This window comes from Dermochelys coriacea, chromosome 7 (assembly GCF_009764565.3).
Source record: "Dermochelys coriacea isolate rDerCor1 chromosome 7, rDerCor1.pri.v4, whole genome shotgun sequence".
Lineage (NCBI taxonomy): Eukaryota > Metazoa > Chordata > Testudines > Dermochelyidae > Dermochelys > Dermochelys coriacea.
Genome location: NC_050074.1, coordinates 120,419,816 through 120,440,093, shown reverse-complemented (window position 1 = coordinate 120,440,093; position 20,278 = coordinate 120,419,816). Strand labels below are relative to the sequence as shown.

Below are 20,278 nucleotides of genomic sequence, written 5' to 3'. Positions count from 1 at the left end.
CCGAGGAATGGAAAACTTGTCTTATGAAAGGAGACTTAAGGAGCTTGGCTTGTTTAGCCTAACTAAAAGAAGGTTGAGGGGAGATATGATTGCTCTCTATAAATATATCAGAGGGATAAATATAGGAGAGGGAGAGGAATTATTTAAGCTCAGCACCAATGTGGACACAAGAACAAATGGGTATAAACTGGCCACCAGGAAGTTTAGACTTGAAATCAGACGAAGGTTTTTAACCATCAGAGGAATGAAGTTTTGGAATAACCTTCCAAGGGAAGCAGTGGGGGCAAAAGATCTATCTGGTTTTAAGATTCTACTTGATAAGTTTATGGAGGAGATAGTATGATGGGATAATGGGATTTTGGTAAGTAATTGATCTTTAAATATTCAGGGTAAATAGGCCAAATCCCCTGAGATGGGATATTAGATGGATGGGATCTGATTTACTATAGAAAATTCTTTCCTGGGTATCTGGCTGGTGAATCTTGCCCATGTGCTCAGGGTTTAGCTGATTGCCATATTTGGGGTCGGGAAGGAATTTTCCTCCAGGGCAGATTGGAGAGGCCCTGGAGGTTTTTTTGCCTTCCTCTGTAGCATGGGGCATGGTTGACTGGAGGAAGGCTTCTCTGCTCCTTGAAGTTTTGAACCATGATTTAAGGACTCCAATAGCTCAGACATGGGTGAGGTTTTCATAGGAGTGGGTGGGTGAGATTGTGGCCTGCGCTGTGCAGGGGGTCGGACTAGATGATCAGAATGGTCCCTTCTGACCTTAGTATCTATGAATCTATATCTTCCCAAATAATTACACCTGTCCCATGCCCAGGAGTTTCCATATTGATAGATTTTAAGGCCAGAAGGGACTATTTTGATGATCTGAATTGGCTTCCTGTGTAACACAAGCCATAGAATTTCACAAGCTCATAGGTTTGGGGCTGAGTTCAGGTCTGGGCTATGGCATTATAAAGAACTAGATTTTGATACCCTTACTTATGTAGTAGCAATTTATCATACGTGTTGTCTCATTGAATTGATTAGCACAACTTGGGAAGGAAGGTGGTCCTCAGCATGAGGAAAGGTATCCACATGTGACCTCCATATGTCCTTATGGCTTGAAACTCTTTAATGTCTCAGGACCCCAATGGGGCTAAAAATGGGAGCTGGTAGCAATGGGTAGCAGAGTTTCCCATATTCCATTGTGGCCCTATCCCTGGAGCAGCCCGAGATAAGCACCTTTAAATCTGTGCCATTTTTAGGTAAAGAGAGACTATTTGAGTTCAGTTTTATAAGTTCTCATGGCTACTTCTGAGCCTTGTTCAGTTGAATTCCTGGTAACTAAGGCACCTGCCTTTCCAGATGGAGGGATACAAAAAACCATTCCCATGTTATGTTTTGTACACTGTAAAATATTGGCGAAATAGTTTCTTCAGTAAAACTTGTGGTTTATACAGTACTAAGTAATCCCATCCCTAGTCAGCTAAGCACTTGAAATCAATGGGACTTAAGCAGGCACTTACTTTTAAGCACAGGTTTAAGTGCTATGTTGAATTGGGGCCTTGGTACCAAAAAGATGGCGAGGCCAGATTGTCCAATGGTTGTCCACTAGCCTAGGACTTGGGAGGCCGGGCTTCAAGTCTGTGCGTGACCACAGCCTTCCTGTGTGACCTCTGGCAAGTCACTTAGCCTCTCTGTGCCTCCTGTTTCCATCTGCACAATGGGGCCAATAGCTCTGCCCTGACTCACAGGGATTTTGTGAGATAAAAATACATTCAAGGTTGTGTGGTGCTCAAACACTACAATAACAGGGCCATACTGGGACATCAGCGAGACTAAAAGCAAATCAGTCAGTAAAGGGTTAAGAGAAGTTTCAGTGGATTATAAATTCCTTCATCCTGTTAGCACTTAAGTCCCTGAAAGAGGGAATTCCTTAAGGTATCCTGCATTTACTGGGCTGAACAGTTGTACATATTGTTTTCCCATCCACCCATCCCTGGAGGGCCTGCTTATATTTTCAGAGCACACACACAGCAGTAAATGCTCTTTGTGGAAGGCACAGTCTATGTCTGAAGTAGCAAACTTTCTTGGCACTGCTCCAGCGTTCGCTTCACCTGTGGGCCCATTCGTTTCTGCCACTCTCCACCTTGGGGAACAGCAAGGAATGGGAAGCTGTTGCAAGGATCCCTCCCCGCTTCATGTGTTATATTTAGTCATTTGCCACCCTCCCTCTGTTCTGCAGTCTTAAGAGATGCCATCAAATAATTTGGGTGAAACCGTCAAATTGGAGCCAGGAACAACCGGAAGAGGCTCTGGGGGGACGGGGGTGGGGTGGGGGGAGACTGGATTTAGCAAGTGCACCATTTCCGATGGATACAGGGAGATTTGAAGCCCTGAGACAGTCAATACCTGGAATACGCCCAGTCTGTAAAGGACACTGAAGTGTACATTAATGACAAAGGAACTGAATGGAAAAGGCCAGCAGGGAAGTGGGGGGAGGGATGGGGAGAGGAGGAAAATAGGACACGCTTCTCTTTTCGAAGAGCAACATTTCAGATCTCGCTTATCTTAGATTTCGCTTTGTTTTTAACAAGCAGTAGGGGAAACGGTATTGAATTTATAACAAATGGTGCTAAAGGCACCAGCTGTTTTGCTCATTCTCCCTCCGTCGGATTTTACTTTCTCTTCTTGCTGTGGCACTGAAATAAATCTCTAGCCACCTTGGAACTTTGTGGTTGTCACTCACACACCCCACCCAACAGTTATTTTTAACTCCACAGCAGGGGTGAAACTGGCCCCTGCTGCTTGAGCTAAAGGAGAATCTCTGGGTAGTGTAGGGTCTGTGACACACAGATGAGCAATTCTGAGCCCATCCAGCAGAGGGAAGCAGTGCACAAATACACAGGCTAGCTCACTGTGGTATTCACATGGCCTCTGGGGTGAGAAGAAGCGAACTGTGGTTGGCCAGAGGCTGTGCAGAGGTTCCTGAGATTGGGAGTTCACGGTTGTTTGAGACAAATGCCCAAGAGTGTGGCTGCTTCTCAGATGGTCTCATGAGAACTGGCTTTATTGTGAGATTTTCAGTCCTTGTTTTGCTTGTGCTAAGGCAGAAATAGTGGCAAGGGCCCTTTTTTCTGTATTTTTGAGCTTGTAACCCGAGTCCATCAGGAAAATACTGAGTTGTATGAATGAGGAAGATAACTTGGGGGACAGGGGAGCATTACCAGAATGCGTCTAAAATTTATGATCTGGATTGGATCTAGAAATAAGCAAATGTTGGTGGATCCCTTCTCAGTTCTCCCTGTGATGTCCATTGGGGCTTGGAAATGTCCCAGCTCCAATGAGGACAGCCCTGGGACTGTGTCAGTTTTATCATCCAATGAAGGGCCTATTGGACATACCAAAGGTGAGCTTTCCTTGGCACGCCTGATACGTTAGCCAGCAATAAAATGATCATTTCAAAATTGTGTGTCTCTTGCAAACCCACTAATCGCTAACTACCAGATGGTGCCGTTATATAGTGCTGGGGAAACATCACTTGAGTTTTTACAGCCAATTCTAGCGTTAAGAAAACATAGTTTTATAAATGTCAATTGACTATTAAATAATCCTGCATTAGAAATTTCTAAGTTAAAATAACTTTGTCCTCATGTTACATGATAAATGGAATAATTCCATCACTGCATTTATGCATAGTATGGCTGTGTTTCCATCACAGGACGGGTGCTATCATAAACCTGAAGTGCTGGGTTCAACTCACCAGAGCCCTAATGTGAAATTTTTAGCCTGAGTTGTCCTTAGTTTCTGTAAAGGTAGCTCTGGGTTTGGGGAGATATTTTTAACTCTACCTGCATTTATTGCAGTGTTTCCTTAACAGCACCTGGCATGTACTGAGAGGGATGGTCTAGGTATACTTAATCCTGCTTCAGCATGGGGGGGGGAGGGTGGGAGGGTTGGACTCGATGACCCCTTTGGGTCCCTTCCAGTCCTACATTTCTCTGTTCCTATGATTACTTCTACTACTTTCTCTGTTCCTATGATTACACAGGAATGAATTAAACCTCACAGCAAAAAGCTTTAGAATTATCCTTCCCATTTTAAAGGTGGGAAAACTGAGCCGGGTTGGAGGCCTGATTTTTAGAGCTTATTTGACTTAGTGTCTCAGAGAATCTGTCCCAGACAGACTTGTCTAAAGTTGCCTTGTAAGTCAGTGGTGGAGGTGGGAATCAAACCAATGTATTCTGACTCCTAATTCTCTTGCTCTGCCATAGTCAGCACAGAGCAAACATTGCCTCCCAGTCTCTGGTTTATATGATATACAGTATAGACAGCATAGCCAATACTCTTGCATTATTTTGTTCAGATGTTTATGATGGTGCCTGGCATATTTGGGGTAACCTTGGAGGAAGTTTTATTTTATATTTTCCTTTTGGCCATACACATTTTTTCACAGACTTGACATTTTCCTCCTCCTGCTTCCCCCCCCCCCCCCGCAACTTGTAAGGGTTGTTCTTGGTAAAGCGTGATAGGATTACAAACATTGATATTAGTGAGTCCAAAGTGAGCATGCTGGGAAACGGTGGACGTCTGTGTTTATTGGTGGGAGGCGTGCCCTCATTAATAATCCGCCATAGAGCCAAACATTGGAAGAGAGAGACCCTTTCTAGGAAAGCTTGGGATGTCGCAGAAGCCCTGGGGCAGATCCTCTAGACGGTGTAAATCAGCATAGCTCCATCAATGCAGCTATGCCAGTTTACTCCAGCTGAGGAGCTGCCCCCTGTTTACATAGGGTCTAGAGTGTCAGGGCATGTGACTGCTGTAATGATGAATCAGCACGGTGAGGGAGAGCAGCAGGAGATAACCCAGGAGAACTCCATGCTTCTCTGAAAAGGAAACAACTTCACTTTTTATGCCTGAGAAACCATCCAGGGGCTGCTATGGAGAGACCGCTTGGACATGAACATCAAGTTGTCAGTTTCAGTTAAGATTATGTCTTTGCTACATTTCCCATTTTGCAAATGTGGTCCAGGGTTTTGTAACCAATTTGGCCCAGGGCAGAATCTTGACAGAAATAGTTTCATCTGGGAAGCCAGCAAGAAAACAAATGAAGACAAACAAAAAACCCTTCCTCCCTCCCGCCAAAACAAACCAAAAACCAGCCACCAACCCACAACAACACTGGTTGGATAATACACCAAAGTTGTTTGCAGTTTATGTAGGGGCCAAAATCAAAGATGTTTGCTGGTTTCTGGTGCATTTTTATCCCCTCAGATGAATAGCAGCTTCAATTTATAAAACGAACATAAGAACCTAAGAATAAAAGGAATTTGGTATGTGAGTTAGTCACTAACAAGTCAAGCTCTGAGTAGTAGATGATGCACTGAAAAAGTACTCAAAGGTTTTTGTTGCATGAATATGTAGTTTTATGATGTTCTTCTTAAATGCATTATGTGAGGTCTCTGGGATAAATATTGTGTGTTTTAAATCCCATTTTGAACTTTTTTTCACAAAGTCTCATGTACTCCACACCGTTGGAAGTGTTGTAGGTTTTTTGTTTTAAAGCTGTTTTACCAAAGAAAGCAGAATGGTCACAAGAAACAAGTGTGATTGCTAGGGGAAATACATTTAAATAAGTCTCCATGGTACAAATCATATGTAATTCCTAAAAGGAACATAGGGAAGGCAATATGGTATCAGCTCTGTGGTCCACTTCCTCCAATATCCTGTCTCCAAAAATGGCTAGTACCAGCTACTTCAGAGGAAGGGGCAAGAAAACCTGAAGTGGGCAATTTTGGACTAACTTCCCCATAAGGAAATTTTCTTCCTAAATCCTCACTTATTTCTTGAAGCATGAGCGTTTATATCCCTTCTATTAAATCCATACTAACATAACTTTGGATCTTCTCATCCATATAGACATCCAATCCTTGGTTTATAATTCGGCTAAACTCTTGGTTGAGGTATATTGTGGCATTGAGTTCCACCGGTTTATAGTCTGTAGTATGGTAGGTAGGGGTGGGAAATATTTCCTTTTATTGGTTTTAAATTTGCTGCCTTCCATTGAATGACCCAACTTCTGCCCTGGCTAAGAATTGTGGCCCGAGAAATGCATTACCTTCTCATATCATGTTCCTGGGGCCAGGTTTGCTCTATTCGCCCCCATGGTAATCTAGAGTAACTCTGCTCATCCATAGAAGATCCTTTCTGTGTGGACACCCATGTGTCTGAAAACAGAGGGCCTAATGAGCCCGTCCTGTGGGAAGACCCTGGGGAGGAAATCTCCCAGGGGTTCTCCTTGGGAGAGATCAGCAGTGCAGGCCAATAGCTGCATGGGCCAGGGATTCTCCTGTCTGCAGCTGCTGCACGGGGAGGGGCAGCTCTCTGCCCTAGAGGGAGCCTTTCTGCCCTGAGCAATGCGGGAGCAGTGGGAGGCTGATGTATTCCCCTTCCCCTGCCAATCCTTTTCTCCAGGTAGCTCTGTAGACCACAGAGTGCTGGGTCAGAGGTAAATATTGGCATGGAGGCAGCTTCTACGTGAGAGACAACTATTTGGCTGTGGAGGGTCCCCTCCACGTTGGATCACCCTGGCATCATCAGAGCCCAGAATTTAGGGCCTGGAGCCTGAAAATTGCACCAGCTGGGGTGAGGCCCTTTCCCCCGTTCCCTTCAGTATTTGACTCCGCTTGGCCTCTCTCCAACGCACACAAACTCAAGCACAAATTAATTTCCAGTGTGTCAGTTACTGTCCCAGGATGATCTTTGGTGATATTTTGTAGTAGGAGGCACAGAGAGCCAACCCTCCTTAATTAATACATTGATTAATGCATCTGCCTCAGGCAGATGGGGATCATCAGAGCTTGACGGAGCAAAGCAAAGGCCGTTCTGCTGGAGTGTCTATAGCAGCACACTCCACACCTTCCATTGGGTGGCAAGATCTAGGCTTATTCCTTGTTTTGCCTGATTTCGCTTTACTTTACTCTGTGCTGCATTCCGTTAATTGCTCTGTTTCTGAGTCCAAGTGGTCCAAGCATGTCCCACTACTCTTGTTTGATGGACGACCTTGTTGAGCTCTGCACAGGCAAAGGGGGACACATGTCAGCTGCTACCTGGGAGTGTGCATTCTGAGCAGGAGACATGATGCAGTTTAGAAACACACAGGCCAGCTGGCCCCAAGGAGACCGGGCCCAGAGCAGTGGCTTTGGTGTGTTTCTCATACGTGCCGTTGTGTGGTAGGTTTATGGCCAAGATTTTTAAAAATGGAGTCTAAAGAGAGTCTCCTAAATGCCCATTTAGCTCCTAAATAAGGGCTTGTCTACACAGTGCCTTTGCACTAGAAGGGAGTAGATTTTAGTGCACAGTAGTGTGTTGTGCACTAGCTGGCCCATGTAGACCTTGCTGGCACACATTAAAAGTTCTCTAGTGCATATTACTGTAATCCCATTTCAAACAGTTCTCCATTAACATGCACCGGGGAACTTTTAATGTATGCCAGCAAGGTACACATGAGCCAGTCAGTGTGCAACATGCTGGCAAGCACTAGAATTTAACCTGTCTAGTGCAGAGTAATGCAGTGTTTACAAGCCCCAAGTGGGCCAATTTTCACAAGCGGTGAACACCCTGTAGCTTCCAGTTGACTTCCAGGGGAGTTTCTGGATTCTCAGTTCTTTTCATTTGTTTTAGGAGTGGAATTTTCATAAGTACGCAGTGTTGCTCCAACTGTCCCCATTGGTAAAACTCCCTTCAACTTCAATGGGAGCAGAGCTAGGCCACTACTGAGAACTTTTGAATATCCAACATAAAATAAGGATTTAGAGTTCTAACTGTAAGCTCCTATTTTTTTGGAAATCTTGGCTTACTTTTTACTGGAACTGGGAAACATTACCCCCACCAACCCCATCCCAGAACATGTGCTTAGATTTGTAAACAAATTCCCTTTTCAGTGTTCTCCTGGCAGTTCTTTTCCTTGCAGAAGTTCTGGCCTGATAGCTTTGTTACACTCATTTTGCACTGGTGGTAATGGAGAATCAGCCCTTAATAATCAGAACATGTAAATACCCCCAGAGGTGATTTTAGGTTGAAATCAGAGCTTCAGTCATAACCACAAGCCATGGTTCTTCTTGCAATGTTTCCAGTTTGACTTTAACTAGGAAGTAGCCAGAATATCACGAGAGACATTTCCCGTGTGAGATTTCTAGACCAAGAAGGTTCAGATAGATTTTGATTAGCTTTTCTGAACTCACTGAAGTTTGCCCATCACTAAGTTAGACAACAGTTCTTCTATTTAACAGACTGAGTTGGACCCATGCTGTGTAGTAAGCAGTTTCTTATCAGGGCCAAACAGACAAAACGTCCCTAAACTCATTTAGATGCAATCCATTTGTGTCACTCAGTAACGGCTGTGAAAGATAAGGAGATCCTTCTTTATGAATTCTGCCTGTTGGAAATTAACAAACTTTCTAAAATGACGATTCATCAGAAGCGATATGTGGCAGAATTAATTCTCACCAAGAGAAGAAATTGAAACTCCCGTCCTTTCATTCCCTTGGTATTCCCCAGAGCCTCCTCTATAGAATGAGCTTAGTTTAATCCTTCCACCGTTAAGTGTAGCCTGCATGAAACTACATGAGAATTTAAGATGAGGAAGGAGTATCCTATTAGCTACACTGTAGGTTCCTTTAAGTAATTTAGGTTAGATGAGTTTCCTTCAATTATTCCCCTTGGCAGGCTGTTATTTAGAACAAGGTGGGGAAGCCAGTGGCTTTTGCTATTGGGCCCGCATGATTGTACAGCAGTAATTGGATTAGCAGATGGTGGATCATCAGAGCTATTTAATTATACCATAGAAGTTGTAGTATGGGTAGGAGATAATGAGCCATGGGTTTATAGGCACTAGGCAGATATGTGCCCTGTATGACTTGGGTTATGTTCAGCGGTGAAGCTGAATGCATGTAACTGAGTTTAAGGAAATCTGGAGCATGGAACCAAAGACCTGCTTCTGACAAGGTTCATGGCCTAGGCTTGTAGGCAGTTTGGATAAGCTGTAATCATGGCATTGAGCTCCCCAACTCATAGCACATAGGCCATGGGCCTGCTCAGGTTGGGAGGATGGCTTAGTGGATAGGGTACTAGCCTAGGACTCCAGCAGACCTGGGTTCAACTCTTAGCTTAACTGCAGACTCCTTGTATGACCTTGGGCAAGGAAAAACTCCCCTAGACTTTAATGGACCTTTCATCTATGCTGTGCTTCCGTTCCCCATTTGTATGTGACTGGGATAATATTTCACATGGATGTTGTGTTGATAAAATTGGTTAATGGTTGTGAGATCCTACATTAAGGAGGGCCATGTAAGCTCCTAGATAGACTGGACAGTCTACACTGTAATTAAAAACCCACATCTGGCCATGCCAGATGGGTGTGGGCCAATGGGCTGTTTAACTGCAGTGTAGACATTCGTGCTCAGGCTAGAGTCTGGATTTGAGGGTCCCAGAGCTCAGGTTGCTGCCTGAGCCCAAACATCTACTCTACAATTAAACAACCCCAAGTCAGCTGGCACGGGCCAGTGGCGGGTGTCTAATTGTAGTGTACATATACACCCAGTCTGCTGCTCTCTCAACCCGGGGTGCTCTGCAGCTCCACAAATCCGGTGTGTGTCATCTATTACTCTCCTTGCACCTACCCAGGCTGTAGGGTGATGTCCTCCCTCTTGGCTTGAGGTGCACTGGATGAAGCTCGCTTGTAGGCCCAGTAACACTTCTCCTGAACTAGCTCGCAGATGAGGTTACTACTGAATGCTGACAGGTGATTTCCCTCTGCTCTCTGTCCAAGCAGCTTCTTGCCTCCAAAGAATGCCGGCCTCTGACAGACATGAAGAACTGAGGAGTGTGTCTTTGATCTCAGATCCCCGTGCATGGTGGTCTGTGTACTGCTGGAGTTCCTAGCTGGCCTCTCATATAGCCTGAACCAATATCTTTTTCACCGCTTGCTTGCACAGCAACTATGTACACAGGTGCATTTATGTATTGCATCCAGTTTTGGTCCCCCCCACTACAGAAGGGATGTGGACAAATTGGAGAGAGTCCAGCAGAGAGTAATGAAAATGATTAGGGGGCTGGAGCACATGACTTATGAGGAGAGGCTGAGGGAACTGGGGTTATTTAGTCTGCAGAAGAGAAGAATGAGGGGGGGATTTGATAGCAGCCTTCAATTACCTGAAGGGGGGTTCCAAAGAGAATGGAGCTAGGCTGTTCTCAGTGGTGGCAGATGACAGAACAAGAAGCAATGGTCTCAAATTGCAGTGGGGGAGGTCTAGGTTGTATATTAGGAAACACTGTTTCAATGGGAGGGTGGTGAAGCATTGGAATTGGTTACGTAGGGAGGTGGTGAAATCTCCATCCTTAGAGGTTTTTAAGGTCAGGGTTGACAAAGCCCTGGCTGGGATGATTTAGTTGGGGTTGGTCCTGCTTTGAGCAGGGCATTGGACTAGATGACCTCCTGAGGTCTCTTCTAACCCTGATCTTCTATGATTCTATGCCTTGCATCTCTCCTCCAGCAAGCTCCTTGCTCTTATCATTGTCCATCTCAGGAAGAGATAGCTTAAGTGAGGCTGTGCATATTTCCATCCCATGTCCATCACCGATATTTGGGGGTTTGTCTCCTGCCTTGATTGTTCAACCTTCTTGCTGTAGAATATGTGATGCTCTGCAACCCTTTCCCCCCAGTAACATTTACTCTTACCCATCACTGCTGCACTGATTAGCTGTTTCTAAGAAGAGACCTTGTCTCTGCTGTTCCCTCTTCACTGCCAGAATCCTTTTTGTTTGTTTATGTCTCCTTTGCCTTTCCTCTTAAGGCTGTCAGGACAAATGAGTGTCTCACTCTTAAGTTGGCATAAACTGGTAATTGAGCGTGATTTGGGGCAAGGAGACACGTTGATGCATTTACGCTTTCTGGCCCATCTTGGAGCAGAGTAGTTTATTCTCTCTCTTTCACTTGGTTGCTGATTAAAGGTTTAAACAATGAAATAATCTATTTTTCTTTTAGGGTTAGTGGCTGAAGCTCAGAGAAACAGCCACCAGAAGAGACGAGTCACAAATCTGACTTCACATTGCCTCACTCTGAAATGCATAAATTGATGTCCGAATTAATTTCCAGCTAGTTTGACATTGTCCCAGGGTGATTCTCTGTGATATTCTGCACCAGGGAATGTGGCAAGCCATCCTTCCTTAATTAATACAGTGTATAATGCTTTACCCATAAGCATATGGACTCATCTTGCAACTTATTCTATACATTCCATCTGTGCCAAGTGGCATGCTGGCATACCCTCTTTGGATAATTTAAGCTTTATTTTTATTCCTATACTACTGCACTAATTTATTAAATGATGTTCCCACTCCAAAGCTTTTCAGGGACACCCCGCTCTGTCTTGGACTCGGTTAGTAGCTGGATCACTGAGCCTTAGCGTATCAGCCATGTCCTATTTGCAATCAGAAAATGTTCCTACAAATGAAGGGATTTAAACACACAGGCAAGGAAGCATCTTTAGATGACTGTATTCTAAAGTGCAGTGGATCCGATTTGGAACACTTTGTGCCAAACTAAAAAACCTTTCCAAATATTCCTTTGCATGGAGAGAAAGTAGAGACTGAGTTGAATCCCTGGGTGTAGAGTGAGGACGGATGGAATTATAGTTATGTACTTAGAGCATACAACATTTGCCGCACTATTCTAAACTGTTCTGAAAGAAGGGTTGCTTATGGTTCCTGAATAGCCAGGGAAGTAATGCTACAGCAATTCCACTTCTACAGGGCCTTTCAAATGAGGATTCCACGAGCTTTACAAACATTAACTAACTGGGCCTCATAACAGTACATTAAGCATTATGCTCGTTTTAGTGATGGACCAGCTGAGCACAGAGAGGTGGCCTACAGTCCCTCAATAAATCCATGCTGTAGCTGGTAATAGATCCAAAAAATCTGGGCTTGAGCTCTGCTGTTGACTGCAAGGTAAAGTTGGTTGAAAAATGGTATTTTCTCAACAAAAAAAAAAAATCAAATATTTCTGTTTTTCTGTTTATGGGTGAGGTTTTTCATAGGAGTGGGTGGGTGAGATTCTGTGGCCTGCACTGTGCAGGAGGTCAGACTAGATGATCAGAATGGTCCCTTCTGACCTTAGTATCTATGAATCTCTGTTTTCTTTGAAATTTTCCATGGAAATGTCCATTTTTTCTATGAAACAAGACAAATATGTGTTCAATTTTGAAATGGTTTAGTTTGTTTGTCTATTTCATTTTGGTTTCCAGCAATCCAAAAGCCCCCTCAGTTTGTTTTTTTTTGTTTTTTTCCCCCAAAGGGAGAGAAAAGGGGGTTGAGGAGAAATGAAGAATGAAAACCATTCATTTTCATTTTTCAAAAAGTGAACTGAAACCAACATTTTAATGTATTGAAAATTTAGAAGGCAACACAAATTTCCTGCAAAAATTCCCCTTTCCTTTCTCCAGCCTGAGCCTGAATGTCTCCACCACACTTAAACATCCCCTTAACCCGAGTCTGGGCCAGCTGTGGGTTTTTAATCTGGGTTGGCTTTTAAATGACCCCAGTCCAACCTCTCCCTCAACACCTAGGAGCAGCAGACCAAATGGGAATGAAAAAACAAACAGATTAGCTTGTCTATAAAGTAAGCTTTATAAATCTGTTAGTCTCTAAGATGCCACAAGTGTTCCTTTTCTTTTTGTGAATTCACACAGCGAGCAGATCTGTCCATTAAAGGTCTGCCATGTTCCCTTAGCACTAGAGCTCATTGAAAAATGAACATTTTTGACAAAAAGGGTCACATTTTTCACAAAAAGTTTTGTTAAAAATTTCCCATTTTTTGGCCAAATATAGAGCTGGTCAGAAAACGTTGACTTTTAGAATTTTTTCAAGGGAAAAGTGAAATTTTTTTCCAAAAATCTTGATCTATCTAATCTATCTGTTACTTCATCCATCTCTGTAATGTCAGAGACCCAGACCCTCAAATATATTTAAGCTTCTAACTCTCCATGAAAGCAATTGGCGTCAGGTGCCTTAGAGGATCTGGTTTTAGCGTCTTCCATGCAAAATTGAAGTGCAATAGCAAAGTCCTTAGCGAACTTTTTATTAGCTCTCATCATAGTTTTAAAATGCTTGTGTGTTTGCAGTTCTTACTCCTCACCTGCAATCATCTCAGTCCATACTACAACTAAGAAATTATGAGGCTACATCTACAAACTTGGTCCTTTAAAATACCTCCTGCGTTGGAAGAAGGGATTTTTCCCCTTCCTTTTTTACAAGAATTCGGTGATCTTCATCAGAATTCACCCTGCAGGTTAAGAAATATAAATGCAATGAAGGCAGGAGGAATTTGAAAGGGTGAAGACTGTAATCTAGCCTGGTGACTGCAGATGGGAAATAAGCAGATAAATCATTATGAATATTTTCATGCAGTTTCTTAGTCCCCTGGTAATAAAGAATTAGGAAACTGAGGAAAAACACATCAGCAGATTTGTTTGGTAAGAGAACACTTCTCAGAGATTTCTTCGAATTGTCTACAGTCCTTTAAATTGCTGTTTAGTTTCTGTGAAGTACATTGCCTTTTTCATTAATACTATGGGGAGAGAAAAACCCAGATTCCTTGGAAGCTTTGAACAAGCAAGCTTATGTTGGCTCTGTTCAGATGTGAAAAAATTAGCTAAGTGTAGACACCTGACAACTTCCTGCCTAATCTTGCAGATTCACTGTCCTAGTGATTATTCCTGCAGACGTCCAGAATTGTAGAGACTTAGAAATTAGAGTTTAAAGAAAACTATAAACCCATTCCCTGGAGACAAATGCAAGATAGATCCTTTCAGCATGTTCCCCTGTGCTTTTTTCAAGCTTGATTTGAAATGCGCCAAGTAATGGGGCTTCTGCCTTATCCTTTGGGAGACCATTCCACAGTCTCACACTGTTACGAGAATGTCTCCTGTTGTTCAGCCCCAGAGGGTAATGTCCTATTTTCTATAGGCTAGAGCCTGTTACGGATCTGACTGAAGTTAATACGAGTAAAACATACAGAAGGTCCGATTTGACATAGCTGTGCCACATATGAAGTTATTTGCCCTTATGCAAAACATGCTACTAAATCAAAATGGTGGCACCGTGCAGCCACTGTGCAGATGTGTAAATGGTGACACAAGGTGGTGTGGAGGAAGAGGCCCAGTTTGTGCTAGGATTGAAGGTATAGTTCACCAGCTGGCCTGCAGTAAGATCTGTGTAGTCTAACATAGCAGGAAGTGTTTGGATTAGCGTGTGGAGCAGCTTCACCCATGCCTGACTGTATCCATTCATCTGGTCCGTATCTTGGTCGGATTAGACACACATGCTGTCTGCCTTATACCACCTGCAAATGTCTGAGTGTTTACTTGCTTCTGGGGCAGGGTATTGTTCCAGTATCAGCAGACCAATTGCCAACAGCCATTAATTTGATTGGGATTGTCTAAAAAAATGGGATATGTTTCTTCCCTCCACCCCACACATGGTTGCACTATACATGTACATTTTTTTCTTTTCCTTTTTAATCCTAATCTACTGCAAAACATCCATCTGAGTAGTCCACATCCACTCCTCGTCTCCCTTTCCATTATTGGCAATTAGTTCCTCCACTCTGACATCACAGCCTACGCTGGCTGGGTTTCTAAGGCTGCATCTTGTCGAAGACTCATTACCATTTTCACAATCTATTTCTTTTTAGAATAGTGCTGTGCCAAGGAACCTCAACGGTTCAGATACCAGGCAGATAACTGGCAAAACTCTCACCTGGCACCTGACTCCTAACCAGGGGGTCACTGAGGTTTGCTGGCCTGGGCCACCGTTCCAAGCGCTCACGGCCTGATTTATGGAACTGATGCAAACTGAGATGAAGTTTGTTTTTGACTTCTGATGAGTTTTTGCTGACCCTGAGATACCCATGAAACTTAAGGGGAGAGCAGACTCCCAGAGACTGCAGCCGGAGGAAATATTCACGCAAACCCCTGCCCAGTGACAGTGGAGAGATTTGTGCTGTTCGGTGTTAGATTTTTCCTTGTGAATTCAAAAGCAGAAAGGGCATCGTTCCAATCTCTTTTCCTGCTTCTTCGATTTGTCTGCTTGACCTACCTTTTAGCTGCCTCTGTGTCTTCCTACCTGAGAAAACATTCTCTGATGTGAACCTTGTCAGTTAGCTAGCAGGCAAAATAAAGACGATGGGAGGTTGACCTTAAAGAAGTTCACCTCGAGCTTCTAAACCCAAAGTTTGTCCAGCCAGTGACAAATCCTCTAGCATCTCTGAGTGCTGTGGATCACCTGTGTACAAGGCCCTCTCATGGCATTTTGTGACATGTCATGTCTGCAGAATAATAACTTTGAAAATTTGGGTTCAGAATGTGGTTGTGTACTCACCTGACCTGCTTGCCTAACCCCACCAACTACCTAACAGTGTTCTGTGTGTTGTAACTGTAGGAGCCCAGTGAGGAACTGGATTTCCCACCTGCTTCATTCTCCACTATTAGCAGGTGCTGTCCTTTTCTGGAATCCAGAAGGTATTAGATAAGAGCGTGGTTGCTCAACCAAATGTCTCTAAATCTTATTAGTATGGCCAGTGATATGGTAGCTGCACGGTAGCAATGGACATTGAGAAATCTTGAGTTCTGTTCCTGACTCTGACTCCTTGTATCACTGTAGATAGGTCTCTTAACCCTCATGTGCCTCATGTCTGTAAAATGGGTATAATGATACATACCACATTGATCACTTCCATGGCATTTCGCCTGACAGACATGTGGCCTTTTAAATAGATATAGGCCAAGAAGGCAAGTTCTCCTCAGGCACATTTGAGGATCTGATCCTCTGTTTCTTCATTCCGTGTGTCATATATATGACTCGTTTCACATTCTGGTCTGAACCATGTTGTACATGCTCTGAGCATGGTTCATTTGGAAGCTTCTTGGGAGCAGAAGTTTAGAGAAAAGTGTGAAACTAAGAGGTTTAACAGCTGTAGCCCACCCTCACTCCCTGTCCCTTCAGGTCAGGGTTGAAATGTTAGCAAATAACCTAGTAAATGTGCATCCAAGCACAGTGCTCTGCCCTCTAGATACTGATAGGGAGATGGCTTTGGGTACTATCAATCCTTCAGCCGTCAAGAACACTTAATTCAATACCCAAAGGAAACTACAGGGGAGTGAAGACTCTGGAAAGCCAATAGCTGTCAGGGCTGAAAAGAAAAAAAGCAACCACCATGTCCCTTCTAATGGGATTTTAAGTCAGTTTGAGTTATTAATTAGCTAATAATCCTGATCCATCTGCAATACTAGCTGCGGGCTCCCAGTTCTGAAGCCAGCATCAGCGGCAGTCAGGAATGTGACCTTTACCATCATTTCTGGCTGCAGCCTCTTTCCCCAGCTCTTTTTTAGATGGGTTGTGATAAATGAGCAAAGCAGAGTAGGACGACTAGCCCTGGTGGAAGTGCCCCTCTGGGGTTATAGGGCATTGCTGGTTTTTAACCTGTAGCACCAATTCTCTGTGTGCACAAGGCATGGACTGGAGCTACTCCTAGAGCAGGACGTGAAAACACTTGCCAGGAATACAAAGGTGGGGTACGCTATCATTCTTCCAAGCCAGGCTCATGCTTTTGAGTTTAATTAAATCCTCCTCCTCCTCTCTGTATGCATCTGAAAGGCAGAAGGCCATTGGCTCAAGAGCATTTGAAATCCTGCATTGTGGGTCACACCAGGTTCCTTAGAACTACACTGGTAGAAGGTAGGTCACGAGATACGGAAAACTGTCTAGGCTCTAGTTCACCAGCCCAGGTATGACAGATAGAGAGAAAAGAAATGGACGATAAGGGAAACAAACAGGTGCCTGCAGATGCTGTTGATGTGGCATTTCTTTCATTGCCAGACCCAAGCCTCTCCTTCAGACAGACCAGGGAATGGGAGGGGAGCAGGGGAGCCATTTTATACATGCCGAAAAAGGAAAATGTTGTGATGAACTGGCTAGGGGTGGGTGGGGGTGGGTGAGAGAGCGAGAGAGTCTATTGCTCCCTACTGGGTGGAATTAGAACTGCTTGGTGGTGTGTCATAGGTCCTACATTGCTCTCAGCTAGTGGCGATTCCCCTCTTGTCAGGAGCTAGTATTTTCGGAGCCGGAGGATGTGGGTTCTATCCCTGCTGTGTCCGTGGAGTTCTGAGTGTCCAAGCTATGCAGCACAGGTGACAACTGCCAAGCTCAACAGTCCATGGGTTTGTGACAAATTTGTTACATTGTTGGCTTAAAGCTTCTCCAAAAAAATGAGTGGCGACCATTTTGTGGAAATACCAGCACTCATGAACTGGCAACACAGCAGAGCTGTAACAGCTGCCTTGCCACTGGGAACATACTCAGGGAAAACAGCAAAATGGTTTTGACTCTGTCAACTTTTGCTGCCATCAGTGGTTTTGAGGCAAGAGGAGGACTTGGGTTCGGGGTGGGCGGATAAGGATGATGTATGCCTGGATTTCCCATGGGAGTGCGGCTCTCCTATTCAGTTTTTGTTACCCTCTTGCAGACACTGTGCGTGTGTGGGGAGGGGAGTCTCGCAATTTCAGGGTTGCCTGACATCGCTTCGGGAGCGTTTGAGTTTGAAGCATGGCATTAAATGAATGGATGGATAATTAGGAGCTGCTGTACCAACTGCTCTTTTTTGTTGTTATGAATAGAATCATCAGAGATGTCAAAGCTAATTAAGGAAACAACTAGATCCCATACAATAGCAAATACAGGAGACTGGCATGTTTCAGAAGACTTGTTCTTCTCCGGCGCTAGTATAACGTGCATTATAAATCCACTTGGGGCACTCCCCAGCTGTCGGTGGGTATAATCAGTGTTACGTTTTAGGAATGATCAGATTCTACTAAATCAGGTTTTATCTACATAAAATTCTAGTGAGCCTGCAGAAATTAGCCCTGTGTTTTCTGTATGGAGATCAGAGTCATAGGTGAGCCAGCCCTTGAAAGGGGTGGGGCTCAGCTGCACCTGGGTCAGGCTCAGCCCACCTCCCCAGGTGAAGCGAATGAGTCATGTGGTGGAAGCTGGAGACTCAGAACCAAATCTGTTGGGAGAAAGGGAGGGCAGCCTGAGTTCACTCAGGGAATGTCTCTGTAGGAGTAGGAGGGCTCTGTGACTAGAGATGCTATTCTTAGCTCCCAGGCAGAAGGCCTGGAGAATACAGCAGCCAGCTAAGAAGGCTGGAGTTCAGAGTGGAGGCCAGCTGGGAGGCAGGAAGGTGACAGCTCTCCAGACCTCCCAAGCAGATGGCCAGGGAGAGTGACCTGCAGGGAGCTGTTCGGTGAGAAGCCCTGATAAAGGATTGTTAGCCTGAAGGAAGATCTATTATTAAGGGGAAACTGAGGCAGGGCCTGATGCCAGATAAGGCAAGTGCTTCTACAATTACTAATACCTTGGGTAAAGTTGTGATGCACAGGTATATTGGGAAGAGCATTATCTTTATTTCTTGGCCATAGTGACATGCCATAGGGGAGGGTTACAGAAGCTTGCTACCCTCTGTTATGAGATCAGGGGCTGAATTCACAAACTCCGGCTACAGTAGCACTTGACCTCTATGCCGCAGATAAAATTTGCGATGTTATTGCAAACCTATGTGAAATTACCGCTTGAATGATATATAGCACAATTGTCAGCTCTTGGGGCCAGATCCTCAGCTACTGTAAGTCAGCATAGTGCCACTGAAGTAAATGGAGATGCGCAAGCCTGACACCAGCTGAGGGATCTGGCCCTTCATTGTCTGGAAGGCGTTCAAGTCTGATTGCTCACGACTTTGCTCCCTAAACCATAAGCACATTCCAGACCAAAATCTACAATACAAGAACATCAAGGTAGCTAAGTGGAGCAATCGGTGGTCAGGAAATGACACTGCTAAGGTTGCATGTGCCAGCTAGAAAGAAAGGTGCAGAAAAGTTTTGAAAGTTCTTTTGCTGATGTCTTGACAGATTTCAACCACTCTAAGTTTGTCTAAAACCCCCCAGATTTTTGCAAAAAAGAAAAAAATCACATTTTGGGGGTTAAAATTTCAATTTCTTCCCACCATCTCGAGTGTAACCTTAACTCTGAACCAATGTGTGTCGCGTTTTGATACAATGCTTAATTATATGATCACACAAGGCTAAAATCTGATAAGTACATTTAGTACCTTTCTTCGCAAATAGTCCTATTGAAATCAATGGTGCTGCTTGAGAAAATTAATGTGAGGAGAGTGGTGAAAATATTTTCTCTCTCTATATATGTAACTCTTCTGCCCTTCAGAGTTGGCAGCAACAAGGGCCAGGTTCAATATCTAGGGGTTCCATTCCAATAACACAATGCAAAACCGGCTCGAGGCCCCACCCAGTGACCTGGGACAATATATACCACCCCCACTGGGCGCCTCTAAGAGGCAATGCTTCCCCTCTCACAAGCACAGAGTCTGAGTGTAGCAAAAGCCTTTTAATAACAGAGAGAAACAAGGTGGCATTATGTTGGGGAAACACCACCAACAGGATTCATAACACAACCCATGAGCAAAAAACCCACCCCAAGCAAATTGGGGCATGTCCTTTCCCTTTGGTTCTTGAGTCCAGCAACCCAAAGTCATCCAAAGTCCCACAAGTCCAACAACCCAAAAGCCTCTGTCCCTGGTCAGTGCAGCACCAGAGTTCGAAAGTTTATCTGCAGAGTTTTACCTCCCAACCTGGGTGGAGAAGGGGGGGGGTTTGAAGGGGCACCTTACGTGGTCCAAAGCCAAGTGCCCCACCTCTCCATGGGGCTCCACTCTGCTCCACCAGCCATCCCAGGAATTGCTCCTTTCTGCCAGCTGCCCCATGAGCTGCTCCAGGCATCCCACAAACTGCTCCGCTCCACCAGCTGCTCTGCTCTGCCATCCATCCCGCAAACTGCTCCACAATATATCTTCAGGTTTCAGAGTAGCAGCCGTGTTAGTCTGTATTCGCAAAAAGAAAAGGAGTACCCGTGGCACCTTAGAGACTAACAAATTTATTAGAGCATAAGCTTTCGTGAGCTACAGCTCACTTCATCGGATGCATTTGGTGGAAATCTCTCCTCTGCTTTTTCCACCAAATGCATCCGATGAAGTGAGCTGTAGCTCACGAAAGCTTATGCTCTAATAAATTTGTTAGTCTCTAAGGTGCCACGGGTACTCCTTTTCTTTTTGCGAATATATCTTCAGGCTCCCCCCACTACTTAACTCAACACTCAGTGATTTCAG

The 20,278-nt window shown here is 44.4% G+C and overlaps 1 protein-coding gene across 1 annotated transcript in view; it reads left to right on the top strand.

The window, feature by feature from the left end:
• The window catches only part of SORCS3 (sortilin related VPS10 domain containing receptor 3), a 498,155-nt gene that overhangs the window by 328,707 nt on the left and 149,170 nt on the right, over window positions 1-20,278 (top strand). The gene's annotated exons all lie outside the window — the stretch shown is intronic.